General features: G+C 40.0%; 1 long non-coding RNA gene across 1 annotated transcript; it reads right to left on the reverse strand.

Annotated features, from left to right (window-relative positions):
* Positions 1-1,039: 1,039 nt before the first annotated feature.
* Positions 1,040-3,899, reverse strand: LOC140626175 (uncharacterized). Its single transcript, XR_012025374.1, has 3 exons — positions 3,729-3,899; positions 2,952-2,991; positions 1,040-2,857 (listed from the first exon to the last, which is right to left on the reverse strand). It is a non-coding gene; the product is annotated as an uncharacterized lncRNA (long non-coding RNA).
* Positions 3,900-17,475: the final 13,576 nt, after the last annotated feature.

Below are 17,475 nucleotides of genomic sequence, written 5' to 3' on the forward strand. Positions count from 1 at the left end.
CAACTTGGGTACCAAACATCTTTAGATATTGTCACGAACCTTCCAATCATTATAGATATGCAAGGTTTTTGTGACAGTTTTCCCAGCTAATGGCTTTGAAGCATCTTGAAAAATGAAGACTTTTTCCTAATTTGCTGAAATGGTCAATAAACATAATTTATTTTTTTATTTTTTATTTAATAATTTATTTAATAATAATTTAATTATTATTAAACATAATTTCCATATGGTCAATAATACAACAAAAAGCACTCAACATCATTTGTCATTAAAGAAAAACAAGTGCAGGGTGCCTGGGTAGCTCAGTCAGTTAAATACCTGTCTTCAGCCCAGGTCACAATCTCAGAGTCCTGGGATCCAGCCTTGTGTCAGGCTCCCTGCTCAGTGAGGAGTCTGTTTCTCCCTCTACCCCTCACCCCTGCTCATGCCTTCCCTGTTTCTCAAATAAATAAATAAAATCTTTTAAAAAGAAAAGCAAGTGCAAAATATGATACTACTAAACTTTGACAAAAATGCCTAAAATTAAAATAATTTAGAGCAAATTAGACTCATATGTGGTACACCTTCATGAAAATACTTCAATAAATTCTTGGCAGTATAAATCTGGACACACATATACCCACTAATGCCAGCTGTGGATATACCTGACAGAAAGGCATATACACGGACTCTAACAAAACAGTAAAAAAAAAAAAATTCATAGCACACTTCATTAAAAGCAAACTCTGGTATAAAAACAGTATCTACAGTAAATGGATAAAAAAAGTGTGATAATGGATAATGGAATAGTATCTACCAAGAAAAAAGAGCAAATATTGCTACAAGCAGAAAATATGGATAAATATTGAGAAGACTAGTCATAAAAGAGTGAATACTACATTATTCCACTTATATGAAGTGAAAAAGCAGGCAAAATGAATCTATACTTGTCTTTGAAGTTGAATGACAGGAAGTCTTGATCTGAGTAGTAGGTGAAAAGGGGTGTTTGCTGCATAAAAGCTGACTGGTTGCCTAGTCATAAGGTAGCACTGGGATGCCATGTTTTTGTTTTTGTTTTTGTTTTTAAAAGGAAGTCTACATCACCCAGGTACACAAGAGTCAGATGGGCAAACAGAATGCCAATTCATTCATTTAAATTAATAAATATAGCGGTTTCATGGACAATGCTTGTGTCAATATAATCAACACATTTACACCATGAAAACAATCCCCCATGGAAGGCAATATTACGCAAATACAAGAACAATGACTGTTGACTAATATCCTTTCGCTTCACAACGCACAGAACCTTTACCATGCTAAGTATGGAGAGCAAGTTTGTTCATTCAATGACACTATTTCAATTTTGGTACTCAAACACACATTTTGTCAAGTTCATTTAACAGCTCTCCTTTGGCCACAGACACAATTTGGCATATAAAGCAGCTTGAATGAAGAACTCCAAGCCACTTAGGACTAGTGATTCTCAAAGAAAGTCAAGAACTGACATTATCTTATTTTACAAGTAGTAAACCCAAGTTTAAAGACATTAAAACTTAATCCAAGTCATGTTTATTTTGATGCTACAGACAAAACCAGAAGAGGATTCAGGATGCAGGGCTTTGATTTGGAGGGGCTGCTCTCATTCATTCAAGAGCTATTTGTCAAGAATCAGCTTTTCTGTGGCCAACTGTTGCCTTCTGTGCCAGAGACAAAGCTTCATTGGAAAAGTCTTTGCCCTCAAAGTGATTACATTCTCTGGCAAAGACAGACAGACCATCCATCTGCAGACAAAAAAATTTCACTGAGGGATGCCTGGGTGGCCCAGTGGTTGAGCGTCTCCCTTCAGCTCAGACCATGATCCCGGGGTCCTAGGACTGAGTCCCATCGAACTCCCCAAAGGAAGCCTGTTCCTCGTCTGCCTATGTCTCTGCCTTTCTGTGTGTGTCTGTCATGAACAAATAAAATTTTAAAAATCTTAAAAAGCAAGAAAATTCCACTTAATGGTGAGTGCTTTGAAGAAAGCATAATTCAATATTAGGGATAAAGGCTGATGAGAATTGCATACACAACTGGATACATATACAGCATGGAGGGGTCCAAAGAAGAGCTTCGGGGCAAAGGAGAGGGAAAGCACAAAGACCCTGAGGCAAGAACAAGGTTGGTACATTTGAGGAGCACCAAGGGGTTCAGCATGGCCAGCGTTTGGTACAAGGAAGGGTGGGAGCAAGTGAGGTGGAAGAGGCAGGCAGGGGCCAGATCGTGTTAGGCCTCCAAACCCATAATGAGGGGCTTGGGTTTTAAGCAAAACGAGAAAACATTTGTAAGGCTTTAAGTAAAACAAACACAATGCTGATGCCTTGAGAAGAGTACGCTGGCACATTGTGTAGAAACATACTTCCATATTGAGGAAAATTGGAAGTGAAATACCTTTCGAGCACCAGCACACTTCCTTTCCAATGGATAAAACATTCTCTGAAATGTTTTATAGTAACACCCAGCTCAGTGAATTTTCCTTCACATCATGCATGCAGTTGATTCCTTGGAATTTTATCATTGCTAATGTCACTGCTGCTTTCACAGAAATCTAAGGAATATCTAAGTAAAGGGCAGTCTTATGTAAGGGTTGTCTAAAGAGAAATGTAATGGTAAGGAGATAGCACGTAACTTAACACTATTGATACATGATCTAAAAAAAAATTCCCTTGGTTGCCAAAGTTTGTAACAGCCTTTATGGCTTGCCTCCTCCACCACAGCTTCACGTGCTTCTGGCTGAAGGAACATCGGGGCTTCTTGGGCATGTTTTCCAGGTTGGGTGGAGACTATCATCTCTAGTCCTCCCCAAACTCATAGATTGTTTCTGCATTAACAGAGATCTCTGCAAATAAAAAGCACCAGCAAGGTTGTTAGCTCACTAACTACAGATTGCATATTTGTTCTCAATTCACTTGAAACTACGAACTGCTACTTACCATCGTTGTTATCTTGCAATCCCCCGTTGCTTGACTTGCCCTGGAAAACAAATGTGAGAGGCCTGCTCAGGATATTATCTCCCAATTGGCTATCCCTTGAGTTCACCCGCAGGTGAATCACCAAGTATCAGGAAATGGGTCAGGGATGAATCCAATTTCATTAACATCTGAAAGCTCTCATCCGGTAGAACAAGCCGTCCTCCTCTCAGAGCAAAACAGATCCCTCCCCTAAAAAGTTATTAGTTAAAAGGCCAAACTGGGGTCCCCGTGGTGATACTTTTAGTGCCATGAGTACTGGATTAAGTGAGGTAAATAATAGATGGCCTGTTCACTGGGGAATTTATGTCAGCCCTTCTCAAGAAGCAGATGGAAAGTTTAACCCACTCACATCTGATCTCAGTTTAGAGGTTTAGAGCCCTCTTTCTTTCCCTCCAAGGAACAGAGACAGAATTTTAGGCTAGGTAAATCACTCCCCCGCTATCCTATCAGGGCAAACAAGAAGTTGAAAATGATGTGATGAATCACTGCTCTGACCTCCTGCCTGGGATACAGTTAACTGCCTAAGTTATTTGTCTTCCAAACCTAAATAATTCAGTTCAAGCACTTAACCTTAGGCTGGGAAGGGTTGAGGATTCAAAGTGGAGAACCTGGACTTTTGGCTTTGACTTTACGGGTGTGTGTGCTTGTGCTTCCCCCCTCCCCAACCTTGGGCATGCCCGTGCGCACGCGCGCGCGCGCACACACACACACACACACACACACACACTGTAGGCTAACCTTGGCTCCCTTTCCCAGATTCACCCTGGCTTCTCACGGAGTTCAGCCAATGAGAGACTCTTGGTAGAAAGGGCAGGAGCAGAGTGAGGTCAGGAGGTGCGTTTCCCAATTTTGTCCCTGCTGGCCACTGGCTGGCAGTGGGTACATTTCTCCGGGAAAGGCCAGAGCTCCATCTGGCTGCCCTCTCCTACAGCTTGAGGTCTTTCCAGTTCTCTCAACCTGACCATAACTCTGCTCAAGTGAGCACATTCATTTCTTCTCATCTGAGTGTGCTGGCTCCTTCCTGCCTTGCTGTGTGCCAGCCTTTATTTACAGAGTTTGATTCCAAAAATATCACATGGCAGTTAAAGTTCCTGTGGTATATGTTTGTTATCACGATTATGATTATTTTACCACAGAATATCAAGGGTACAATATAGACGTTTAAGATATTTCATTAGAACAATTTGTAAAAAAAAAAAAAAAAGCAATTTTATATAACTCTCAGAATAGTTAACTGATGAAGATTTGCCTTAGCACGTATCAGCTAATAAATTAAGGCTAAACTCTTCAAGTAAATAAGACATGAGAGTTAACATTTATTGTAAGTCCTCTGAGTACTAGGGAATTTGCATACCGTATTCCAATCACTATAACAACTATATATGATTTAGAATTAGTAAAAATCAGCAAAATATGGAAAAAGCTAAACTCACCCTGAGATATGTCCATCTTATCCACACTGCTGCCATTCAAAGGTGTTCATGCATATTTCCTATTTTCATTATTTGCTATTAAAGAGATGAGAAGTCAGGATAAAGAGGAATTTATGAAAATTCTGCAAACACTGTCATCATGGACACTTCAAAGCATTCCTTTTGGAGGCTGCTGGGATCTGAATGCTGTGTTCCCCCAAAGTGGATATGCTGATAACCCCCCCAAAGGTGGTGGTATTAGTAGGTGGGAGGTGCTTACATTTTGAAGGTACAACCCGAAGGAATGGGATTAGTGCTCTTTATAAAAGAGGCACCACATACTAGTGATTATAGTGAAACGGACCATAAGGGAAAGGAGGGAAACTGAGCGGGGGTGGGAATTAAAGAGGAAGATAAACCGTGAGAGACTCCTAACTCTGGGAAACAAACAAAGGGCTGCAGAAGGGGAGGAGGGTGGAGGGATGGGGTAACTGGGCACTAAGGCACTAAGGAGGGTACGTGGTGTGATGAGCACTGGGTGTTATACTATACATTGGCAAATTGAATTTAAATAAAATATTTTTATAAGGAGATATCAGAGAGCTCCGTGGCCCTACCCACCACGTGAGGACACAAGAGGTCTGCAACCAGGAGAGGGTCCCCATGCCCCGCTGCCAGCACTCTGACCTGGGCCTGCCAGCCTCCAGCACTATCTGAAACAAACTCCTGCTGCTCATAAGCCACCCAGTCTCTGGCATTTTGTTATAGGAGCCTGAACGGACTGGGAGAGAGTCCCCCCTCTCGATGCCAACTGGCTCCCTTGAGTTTGGGTATCAGCTCCTTCTCGGGGTGCTCCTTCTCAAGCTTCGGGGATTGAGCACCTCCATGGGGCCGAGGAGGAGGATGTTAGCTCACCGGCTGGTCCACAGGTCTTCTGGCCACAGTCCTCCCCAGCTAGGAACCACTGTCTCTGGAAGCTGAAGCCACAGGTTCTTCTGTCTGGGGGGAAATTAACCTGTCTTCTACAAGTGGAATACAGAATACATGTAATAGTTCAGGAAAGCCACAGGTTTCTTTCTTTCTTTTTTTTTCTTAAAGATTTTATTTATTTATTTTTATTCATGAGAGACACACAGAAAGAAGCAGAGACACAGGCGGAGGGAGAAGCAGGCTCCCTGCGGGGAGCCCGATGCAGGACTCGATTCTGTGACTCTGGGATCATGTCCTGGGCTGAAGGCAGATGCTCAACCACTGAGCCACCCAGGCATCCCTTTTTTATTTTTATTTTTTAAGTAGCCACAGATTTTGAACACAATTTCCCCTCTGGCATATCAGCCCAAGTGCAAAAGTGTAGTACAAATGGGCTTTTCCACATTTTTTCCCCTCTTTCCATTAACAAATCGTTCTGGGCTGAAGGATTCTCAGTTCTCCCCAAACTCACTAGTGAAGTGAGCCACAGACCCACATCTCTCTTCCTTTGCTCTCTGACGGGGAGGGTTGGCAGTGGGGTGGGGAGCACCGAGAATGTCCTGAAGTTCAAAGCCCTGCAGCAATTCTTCCTCCCACTTCCTCCCTCCGGGGTCTGGTTTTCCTTTGGATCTGCAGCTCCCCAAGCTCAGAGTGCAGGGGTGAGTACAGGGGAGAGAGCCCTGGTCCCCTTAGCCAGTCCCTGAGCTCAACTGCAGAAGAGCCTGTCCACTGCAGCAGGGCAGGGTCCTGTCAGCATCCCCAGAGGAGACTGTCAGGGATGGTCTGGGCTTTTCCATTGCCCTTTCAAGGATTCATTTTCCTGTCCCCTTGGGATTTGCAGGTGCGACTAATACCCAAATCGCTGTGTTCCCCTCTCCTTTTCATGTTCCTATTTTCTTTTTCTCTTTCTTCTTTACTGTGCCATTTCTTTCTTTCCTTCCATCCTTCCTTCTTCCTCCTTCTTTTCTCCCTGTCCTCCATTTCACCCTTCATTCTTGCTCTTTTCTGGGCAAAATGGTGAGCAACGAACGGTAAGCAAGTTTCAAAGGTGGTCATGAATAGTGAACTCTGTATGCTTAGTCACCTACAGTTGAGAATACTTATTTTGAAAGAGAGGATGAACTTAATAAAAAAGGGCCAGGCCCAGGGCAGAAGGCATACTGAGTAAAAGAAGAAAGGCACAACTTTTAATACTATAAATTAGATGCAATGTACTTAATTTTCCACATATAAAGTAAGGGATGGCACAGATTTCATACAACTCAATGGGAGGGTTTGAGAGCTTTTCAGCCACTTTCACTTTCCATTTATAATCCTCAAGAATTAGCCTGACCCATACTGAAAAAAAATTAATTCTACACATCCTTGTCCACATAGGTATTTCATTCAAAATCAAGGATCAAGGGGCGTCCGGTTGGCTCAGTGGTTGAGCGTCTGCCTTTGGTTCAGGTTATGATCCCAGGGTCCTGGGATCAAGTCCCACATCAGGCTCCCTACAGGGAACCTGCTTCTCCCTCTGCCTATGTCTCTGCCTCTCTCTCTGTATCTCTCATGCATAAATGAATACTATCTTTAAAAAAAAAAATCAAGGATTGCAAAGGCATGGCATGGCTTCCACACACCCCCACACCCCCGCCCCCAGTGTCCATGCTGGTCTTTGCTAATCAATCCCAATTATTTTTCCATCTAGGCACAGAAGCAGCTTCTGTTTTTCTCAAAACAGTAATCCAAGTTGACTCCACCCATTAACAGGGCACATCGCTAGAAGAGAAGTCTATTTCCATTCCTGTAAATAGACACCAGACTCATTTGATGATCTCCGTCTATGGCATTAAGGATTGTTTTTTATACTTCTTAAAAATTATCAAAACGATAATTTAAAAATCAGACACAGCTGTACTTGCCATGAAGAAATCGGCTACCCTCTGTAATTGGAAGACAGAGGGGCCAATGCACAGATTTCCTTCTGACAAAACCAAAGTAGAGAATCGCTGTCAATTATCTGAGCAATTCTTTGTTTCCTACTTGATTTTCGAAGTATTATGAACAACCACAAGGTAATCATGTTTAGCTCTGTCATTTTAAAAACATGAAGACCACTATTGATTTTTCCAAACATATCTTAAGACATTTTTTTATGAATTTTATAGGTGTAAAGAGAGAAAGATGATAGCAAAACATACAGCACTGTGATGATCAGTGGAAGTTTGCAAGCAGAAACAAGGGGCTAAAAGCATAAATAAATCATCGTCCTTAAGGGGGAAAGCATTTCATTTCTATTTCATCTGATAAACCTTCAAATCAGTTTCAGCATAGCACTTGGAAAAATGTTAGTTAATGTTCACGGCAATAATATTTACCCTACCTTAAAGTATGTGTGTGTGTGTATGTGCACACATATGTGCATAAACTTCTATCTAATTCCAGTTACTTACCTTTATCTTGACATTTACCTGTACTTTGACAAGGGCATTTATACTTAACAATTTATTCTTAACACACATCTTACAAGATTATTCGCAAAAGGAACTCTTCGTAAATATTGGTCAAGGAATCTGTCCAGGAGCCTAACATTGGCTTTCACTTTTAGCAATTTTTTTTTTCATTTCTATATAAAGAAAATCAGAAACCATTAGCACTCGGGATTTAAACTCTATTAGATGTCTCATGTACAGTCCTGGGTATGGTATCAAAACTATTGGAAAAATTTGAATAATATTATGATAGGTTGGTATGAGATATGATTACTAAAATGATGCAGCTACATACAGAGCCCTGAATACTCAAAGAAAACTCACAAGGTATATGCATTTATTAATTTGAAAAAAATTATCAAGGGCCTCATTGTGTGTTTCTTAGAGCGTAAGATCTGTTCCCTGTCCCACTGTGCTCACAGTTTAGTGACAAATACAGATAAACAAATGCTCACCTATGAAAGTGTGCTAGGATGATTCACGATCATACTACATCAATACCACCAGGGGGGCTTTTTAAAAATACATGTTCTCAGGACTCTGCTCCAGGCATCCTGAGTCTGAACCATGTTACGGCATTCCAGGAGAGCCAAGAGAGAGAGCTCATTTCCCAGAGGAAATGAGTCTCATCAAGGGATGGGAATTATCAAGGAGAGGCTTGTGTGAGGTTGTCACCAGGGCCAGGGTGGGTCAGGAGCAGCAGCGGTGGGGTGGGCAGAATAAAATGGGAGAGAGAGAAGAATGTTGCAGTCTGAGGGGTCAGCACACATGCCATCTTGATGTGAACAGGCATGCATTGTGCTAACGTCATAGCATACAATGTAGAGTGGTGCAATAGTATGGACAGAGCCAGCATAAATAAAACTAGTGAAATAAGCTCTAGCTCATACAGGAACTTGGAGGTGTAGACTATTTCAGAGAGTTTAGACAATTTCAATAGCGATTGGCAGAGGAGAAATGTGCTCAGCATTAGCATTAGGATGTCCCCAGCTTGGGCAATAGTATAGGTGCTGTTATCATTTGCTCATGTACAGAGTCGAGGAGGAAAAAGTCATCTGGGGAAAAGGTGAGAAATTATATTTTTAAAAAAATATTTTATTTATTTATTCATGAGACACACACACAAAGAGACAGAGAGAGAGAGAGAGAGAGAGAGAGGCAGACACAGGCAGAGGGAGAAGCAGGCTCCATGCAGGGAGCCTGATATGGGACTCGATCCCAGGACTCCAGGATCATGCCCTGGGCCGAAGGCAGGTGCTAAACCTCTGAGCCACCCAGGGATCCCGAAATTGTATTTTTTAAGACAATTTTGAGACGATTGTATCACTATCTAGTGGCAATTAATGGCTATAAAATGCAAGGGAAATATAAGAGTCACCAATCAGTTATTCAAGGAATCCTGAGCCCTTCCTCTGTGCTAACACCTTGTGCTAAGCCTAAAGGGACCACAGTGAAGAAAGGGAGAGACCCAGTCCCCATCTTTGCTACCAAGTGCATGGACATTTTTTGAAACTCTGGGAGTGCAAGAGATCGCCCAAGAAGGGGGTATGGTTAAAACATGTAAAGGATTTAGATGATGAGAGACACACAGGAACCTCTACGTAAATGTAAACTACTAATTAAACAAGCAAAATCAAAAAGTATCATTGCAAAGCAGAGAATTAGAATAGGATGAAGTGCCGCCGCCAAATGATCCAACAGCTGTGGAAAGCCTCTCTGAGCATCGAATGACATTAAAATATTAAAAAGCCATTGATATGAGCATCAGTGAGAAGGAGAGACAGAGGGAATCGCTAATGTGAAGACCCTGAGATGAGACAGCACACACGAGGGTCCCGAGAATCTGGTTCTGGGCTCTGAAAGTCCCGTCAATGCATTTGAATTTTTGCCTAAATGGAAGGGGTAACTGTTCAATGATCTTAAGCAGGTAAGTGACTTGTTCTAATTTATATTTTTTCTATCTCTTTTTTTAAAATTTAAATTCAAAGAGCCAACATATAGTATATCATTCGTTTCAGATGCAGTGTTCAATAATTCATCACTTGCGTATAATACCCAGTGCTCATCCCATCACGTGCTCTCCTTAATGTCTATCACCTAGTAACCCCATCCCCCACTCATCTCCCCTCCAGCAACCCTCAGTTTGTTTCCTAGAACTAGGAGTCTCTCACAGTCTGTCTCCCTCTCTGATGACTTCCCATTCAGTTTTCCCTCCCTTTCCCTATGATCCTCTGTGCTGTTTCTTGTATTCCACATGAGTGAAATCACCTGATTTCTCTGATTGACTTATTTCACTCAGTATAATATCCTCCAGTTCCGCCCATGTCAATGTAAGTGGTAAGTATTCATCCTTTCTGATGGTTGGGAAATGTCCACAATAGTCAAACTGTGGAAAGAGCCAAGATGTCCCTTGACAGAAGAATGGATAAAGAAGATGTGGTATATATATATGGATATACAAAATTTATATGGGTAAAAATATTACTCTGGCCGTTGCATGGAAAACTGACTTTGAAAGAGGAAGAGTGAGGACAGCCTGGGTGGCTCAGCGGTTTAGCGCTGCCTTCCGCCCAGGGCCTGATCCCAGGGACACAGGATCGAGTCCTGTGTTGGGCTCCCTGCATGGAGCCTGTTTCTCCCTCTGCCTGTGTCCTGTGCCTCTCTCTCTCTCATGAATAAATAAATAAAATCTTTTTTTTTTTTTTTAAAGAAAGAGTGAAAAGCAGGGAGAGGCTTCAGGAGACTGTTTCAGACAGTCAGGCAAGATGATGGCTGCCTGGCCTCAAATGATGAATTTGGTTCATTTTCTGAGTTTGAGAGGAGGATGGCCCTGCTGATGAATCAATGCAGGGAAATGAAGGAAGCAAAGGCAACTCTTCATTTAGGGTAGCCATGGTGGAGGGGATGCTGATCACGGCAACGTGAAAGAATGTCATGGAGAACCATATAGTAGGACTTTTAGCCTAACCCTACTATATGGTTCTCTATGACATTCTCCTCCTCCATCATACAAACTGGAAACAGGATTTTCAGGAAAGAATACCAACAACTCCTTTCTTGCTCTATCCCCTTCTTCTCCTGATCCTGCTCTACTAGCCACCCTTATTCTTTAAAATCTGCTTGATGCCTCAATCCAATCACTTCTACACACACATACACACACACACACACACACAGAGGCATACTATTCACTTCCTTCTATGGTGTCACATAAACAAAGAGCTAATTCAGGCAGCTAGGTTTGATTTTAGCAATAGGCCTGGCACTGAGAAAATCTTCTAGGACAGGGGGTTTTGATGTCTTTGTGCCATGAAAGCTTTTCACCCAACACTTTCCTCAAAAAAACAATGCCTTTCCTCAAAAAAAAAAAAAAAAAAGGTTTTTTAAAAAAATGTTTTTTGAAGAGGATAATGCACATAGGGTTAAAAAGAAAGCCAATTATATGGAAATAAGGTTTCAAAATATTAAGGGAATATGTATGTGATACAGTAATTCCTACAATTTTTTTTACTGATCTCTTAAATAAAAGGTCTAGCAGTTGGTCCAGTAACTACTATATTTTTTTAAGTGCCAATTATCTTCAATGATATTTAGCACTGTCTGCAACCACCATAAAATGATCTGAAAAATATCTGTGATTCTAATGGGTAACAAAACTACATGTGCTGCTACAATGTGGTTTATTTAGAAATATTAAATTCTCTTAGCAGTTAGTGAAATTAAAAATATAATTTTCCCCTTTCCAGGTACAGACCCCTTAAATTTAGGTGAAGAATTGCCCCTGCAGAGTGAGTATCAAGATCCTCCCACAACATTTGGCAGATCATAAGGTAGGTGTAACTTCACTATGAAGGTAGTACACCAGTTCATTCCAAAATGGGAGTAATGTGATGTCCTGGTGCAAGGGATCCTAAGCCAATCTGGACAGGAACAACTCTTAAATTATTTTTGGTGGAAAAAAGTAAAAATCACTGAATAGTCTGAGGTAAATGGAAGTTAGTCATGCCACCTTATTACCAGATTATAATGAAAGTAAGTTTCAGGCAACATTCTGCTGTAGCAAATATAGAATGTATTAAACACTTCTGCAATCAAACCCTAAATAGTTGATATTACCTATTCTGTAAGTTTGACAAAAATATCACATTTCTGCCTTTGTAGATGCCCTGGCCATCACCCTGCATGAAACTTCCTCTCTGTATAGATGTCACCACATTCAGGAGGCGTGAAAATGTGACTTTGGCGGTCAGCACTAAGGACCAGCCAGAGAGAGCCATTAAGGGATTAAATAGGGATCCCTGGGTGGCGCAGCGGTTTGGTGCCTGCCTTTGGCCCAGGGCACGATCCTGGAGACCCGGGATCGAATCCCATGTTGGGCTCCTGGTGCATGGAGCCTGCTTCTCCCTCTGCCTGTGTCTCTGCCTCTCTCTCTCTCTCTCTCTGTGTGTGACTATCATAAATAAATTTTAAAAAATTAAAAAAAAATAAGGGATTAAACATCAGGAGCCATTTCTAAGAACACTGACTTTGTATCATCCTGAATCCCCACATTCTATCCATGCAAGTAGGTACAACATCACTAAAATATTTTAGCCATGTCACATCCCTAGAACAATTTTCATTTTACCTAATCAGAATATGGTTCTACCTGCGATTATGCGAAATAACCAGCCACTAATTTCACCAAGCAAACCCATGTCTGACCTTCATTATGCTGATTAGAAAATCCTCAGGTGTTGATTGAACTATAGATAGTTAAAAGGCTTTTAGTAGCCATCTTTGGAATGAGCTTTTTTCATATAATGGTAGGAGCCATCCCTGGTGTATGGATTCCTGATGACAGAAACGGAATGGCCTCAGAGGTGAAGCTTGAACCATGTAGCACATCTATAATATTGTACAGTGTATGCCAATGCGCTTTAAAGCACATTATTACAGACACGGGAATACAGCAAGTGTCTTCTTTGAACAAGTCCCTTCATCACAAATTTCCGGGTGCCTGAGAGAATGTTCGCGTTTTCTGAGATCTGCCATGTTGTCATGTTATCTCAATTGACTGTTGCTTTTTCTCATTTCACCCAGCATCATGCCCTCTTCTATTCGATGCTTAGAGAACACTGGACTGAATTTCAGGATTGAAATGAGATCCCTCCTTTACAAATTTTTTAATTTCTATTAATTATCTCAAATTGACTTGTCTAGTAAGATCTCTGATATCTTCAAGTGTGAGTTACTTATTTATTAGTTTAGTTGCATCCTTTCAAGGAAGGAAGTTAAAAGGTAACATGAATTCTAGTTATTAATGCAAAAGTCTAAACATATTTTTTCTATACAGGATAGCAGCAAAATGGATTAATTCTAAAGGGACCAGGAAATATATGCTAGTGGCACTTGCAAGTTATTACAGTCTAATTGTAGTTAATTTTATTCTCTGGGACAACTCATCTCTCGATAACATTTGCAGTGATTGATTAAAATCCACTCCTTGCTAAAATCAAGGTCTTTAGGTAATTGATGTGCTAATAGACCTGCAATTATTTGAGGCCATGCTTCCTCACAGAGAGCAAGTCAAGGAATGGATAAAGTCCAAATAAAGTACCTATTTTGCAACAGGCACTATGATAATTGCCAGGAGACAGCCTGCTTATCAGCTGCGAGAGGTTTCCATCCTTCATTAATATGTAGTTCAGTTGGACATCAGAGAAACGGGCCCCCATGGGAATAGTCTTTGAATCTCCCATTATCTCATTTTCCATACACTTGGCTTGATCCACTTTTTATCTACATTCACAGAAAGATCTGGCTTTTCACATACGAGCTTTCTAAACAATCAGCTAGATGTGAACCTGAGTCCCCAAAGCTCCACACAGTGTCGGCTGCTGTAAATTTGGACAAGTGTATACACCATTAAAGGATCCGCTTAAAAGTTCCAGACTAAATAGTTTAGAAGTAGACAAAATAAATATTCCAAAGTGGTAACCTGTGAGGTTTTCCATTCTGTGGCTTGTGCCTTCATGTGCTTACTGCAGTAGACTCTCAGTAGGGGCTGGCTATGGTCTTTACCGTCCTTAGGCACTGTGCAGAGTGGTTCTGTTCTGCTGTCCACTAACTCCTGATTTCTTGTGTGTCAGGTTGAGCCCTCTACTGAGTCTAAACATGCCCAAAAAGAGTTTGAGATGAATGCATTAAAAACTCATTTAGTGGGGCACCTGGCTGACTTAGTCAGAAGAGCATGTGACACTTGATCTCAGGGTCATGAGTTTGAGCCCCAGGTTCCATGTAGAGATTACAAAAACAAAACAAAAACAAAAACAAAAACAAAAGACTTAAAAAAAAACTAATTTAGTAAAATAACAACCACTTCTATTTCAGCCAGACATGATTCAGGTGGCCAAAATGATAGAATTGTTACTTGACACTAATCAATTTTATTTTGTCCTGGGCTTGTGGGAGAATTTTTAAGTGGAATGCAATTCTTTGTGGCTTTGGCTCTCTTTATCTTTGGCCTCATAAAGAATATTCTTGCCTTAGGGTTTATAATTGAAGTTCATGAAAGATAATTTTTTACAATTATAATATGAGGGATGACTGGTTTACCTTTAAATTTCATCCTTATTATGGATCAAAACAAATAGCCAGTGAGCTTAATTACTGTGGACAAATAAAGAGAAAAGCACAGCTGTTCAATATTAGTAAAATACGATTTGTAGGTACTCTAATAATGGTTAACATGTAGTGTGAACTGATTATGTGCCAGCCTCTGTGCTGTTCTTCACTCATACCATGTCATTTAATCAGTACAATATGTACTATTTCACTTACATTTCATCCCAACAAGTACTTTCATTCTTCCCATTTTACAGATGAGTACTGAGGGATGGAAAAATTAACTCGACTAAAGTCTCACAGGTGATAAGTAGCAGATCCCAGACCAAAACCAAAACAGTAACCAATTATCTGATGAGAACACACTCAAATATGACCTGTGCTATTTTAATAGAATGAAATTTAGCAAAGGCAAAGTGGCTATCAATCATTTTAACCAAGTTCACTCTTTGTGGTTGCTGTTTAAGTATGATTTTTGTCCCAGGAAATTCGTAGTGAGTGATTATGATTACATTTTCCTCATCTACATGCCTCTGACATTCTTGTTGAAGATGCTAATCTTGTATAAAGCTGTCTTTGGAGTTGATGATGCTGCCACATGCCACTCCTGTGGGAAATGGATAGATGTCATGCATAAAATAGGATAAAATGCACCGGGGCAAGTTAAATTGCTAATAAGAGTAAATCACAGTAATAGATTTTTAAAATTATTTTAAATCTAGTTTTAATTACATAAGTCCATTTCAGAAGTCCTACTGATGTGATGAGAAATTCACAAATTCCACACAAATTGAAAACAGAGATTATACTGTTTATTAAAATATGACTCTCTATATTATCATACATGTAAATTTATGCATACATACATAAATTATACATTTATATGTAAAATCTTTAATTTATCAGGACTAATCAATTTCATCTCCTACTTAATTTAGTCCTTAGTAACCTTCAATATTCCCATCAAGATATATTCTCCTATCAATGATGATAAAACATAAAAAACATTCTGAGATTACTGAGTATATTTTCTAAACAAAATTTGCTTCCCATTTTAGAAACTTGATGTCACCAAGGCATCACCGTAAAATTTAACTTCTGTATTTTTCTTTCAGATAAAAATAGAGAAGAAATCTTTCTAAATGTCTAAGTCCAAGAAAAACTTTAATTAGACTCTCTGGCTCTTACTTAGGATTCATTCTACATCTTATTCCAGTTTGACAGTAGGCAGGAGACTTCCCCTTCAATTCTAGGTTGAAGCCTGAATGAAAAGTGCTTTGGGGGAAAAAAAGTGCTTTGGTTTCTATTCATATAATACTTTTCTGTCCATAAAATAACCTATGCAGAATATTTGAAGTAGTATCTCAAAGCATTGTGGCACCATAGTGGCTCCTCACTCTTTGTCACTGAAGACACTGATGGCTGACTCCTGAGAAGTCCATTATTGATCCAACTGGAAGGCTGTAACTTGAGTGAATCCAGGGAAACCTTGCAGACTCACTGGAATAGTGGCCAGGCTAGAGGTTTCAGGTGCTCTAAAGAGTCTCATTTATTTTGTCACTCAAGTCTGGAGGGGTTTCTCACCAATGGCTTTGCCATTTTGGGTTCAAAACATTGTTATTGTGCCTGAACAGTTCTTGTGGTTAATGGCTGGCATCAGTTATTGCATGAGCCTTGGGTTTTGAAACCCCAGATAGCCTCCTGTAAATTCTCAACTTTCTTTTTAGTTAAGCTAGAAGACCTTTGGTCCATCTATCCTTCTAGCTGAGCTGTCAAAAGTGCCTGGTCTGAAAATGGATAGGCCTGCAGCCAAGAACTTGCTGGCCAGGAAACCTACAGTGTCAGGGCTCAACACACCTCCCCAGTGATACACTAAGGAACGAAGTGAATGAGGTTGACTCAGAATTCAGGTTAGAATTGGAAACATTAGCCACCCAGGGAGATCAGCCTCCTAACTAGTCTTATTGTGCCCAGTGCAGTGAGCTTTCTCAAGTGCAATGTTGATCATTTTCCTTCCTTCATTACTTAAGATGTTTCAGTAATCAGGACTTGGGGCAAAAATACAGGTTAAATCCCACATAAATATAGCTAAATACAGCATAAGTACTAATCAGTTTAACAAACTAATGAACAGAAGACATCTTGTGAAATGTATGCCTTTATGTTGACAAAATTTCACCACAATATGTAAAGTTATATTTTTTTTATATAAAGGAAGTCAGGAAAATAGTAAAGCAATTAATTATATTATTATTGTACATGCTTCAGTGTTCTGTTTAGAGTCTGATTATGTTAGAATTAGTAATAAAAACACAAAAAGTATAGTTTATTATGTATTTTATAATACCCATTTTAGCAAAATCACTGTTATTTAATCAATATTTTACATTACTTATGTTCTAGTGACTATAATGATCTAAAAGATGAGAAATATTCCAAGATTATAAAAGTTTAATATATTTTCATTCATTCAAGATGTAAGTTAAAAATACAAGTGAAAAACGAATATTATTTTTCATATTTACAGTCATTTCTTCTAAAATATTCAGCATTACTTATGGAATGCCTGTGGACATGGGGTCAGTGATGTCCTGGATCCTGAATGTTCGTTGAGGATTATGTGTTGAACCAGGCTACCCTTGGTTGTACAACCCGAGTACAGAGGTAGTCTTGTATCTTTAAAAACTTTTTATGTGATTGTTAAATGAAAGCCTCTTAAACCATGGGCTCCAGAGCAAGGGCTCCTCCAGCCTAGGGGACATGAGCAGTTCTGTCAAAACCACTGTTGCCTTTCCAGTGAAATCCATATATTTGTAATACAATATAGAAGACGAGACTCTATGGGCAAACTCCTGGATCGTTTCTCCCCCCGCTAGATGTCTTCCCCATTCTCACAGACTCTCCTTTTCTAGCCAAAGGGAAGTGACTTCCTGCCACAATATCCTTGCTTTTTCTTAGGTTGGGCATTTAAAACAAAAAACAAAAACCAAACCAAAAAAAAAAAAAAAAAACCCTCTAGTTCTT

Source organism: Canis lupus, chromosome 37 (genome assembly GCF_048164855.1).
Source record: "Canis lupus baileyi chromosome 37, mCanLup2.hap1, whole genome shotgun sequence".
Lineage (NCBI taxonomy): Eukaryota > Metazoa > Chordata > Mammalia > Carnivora > Canidae > Canis > Canis lupus.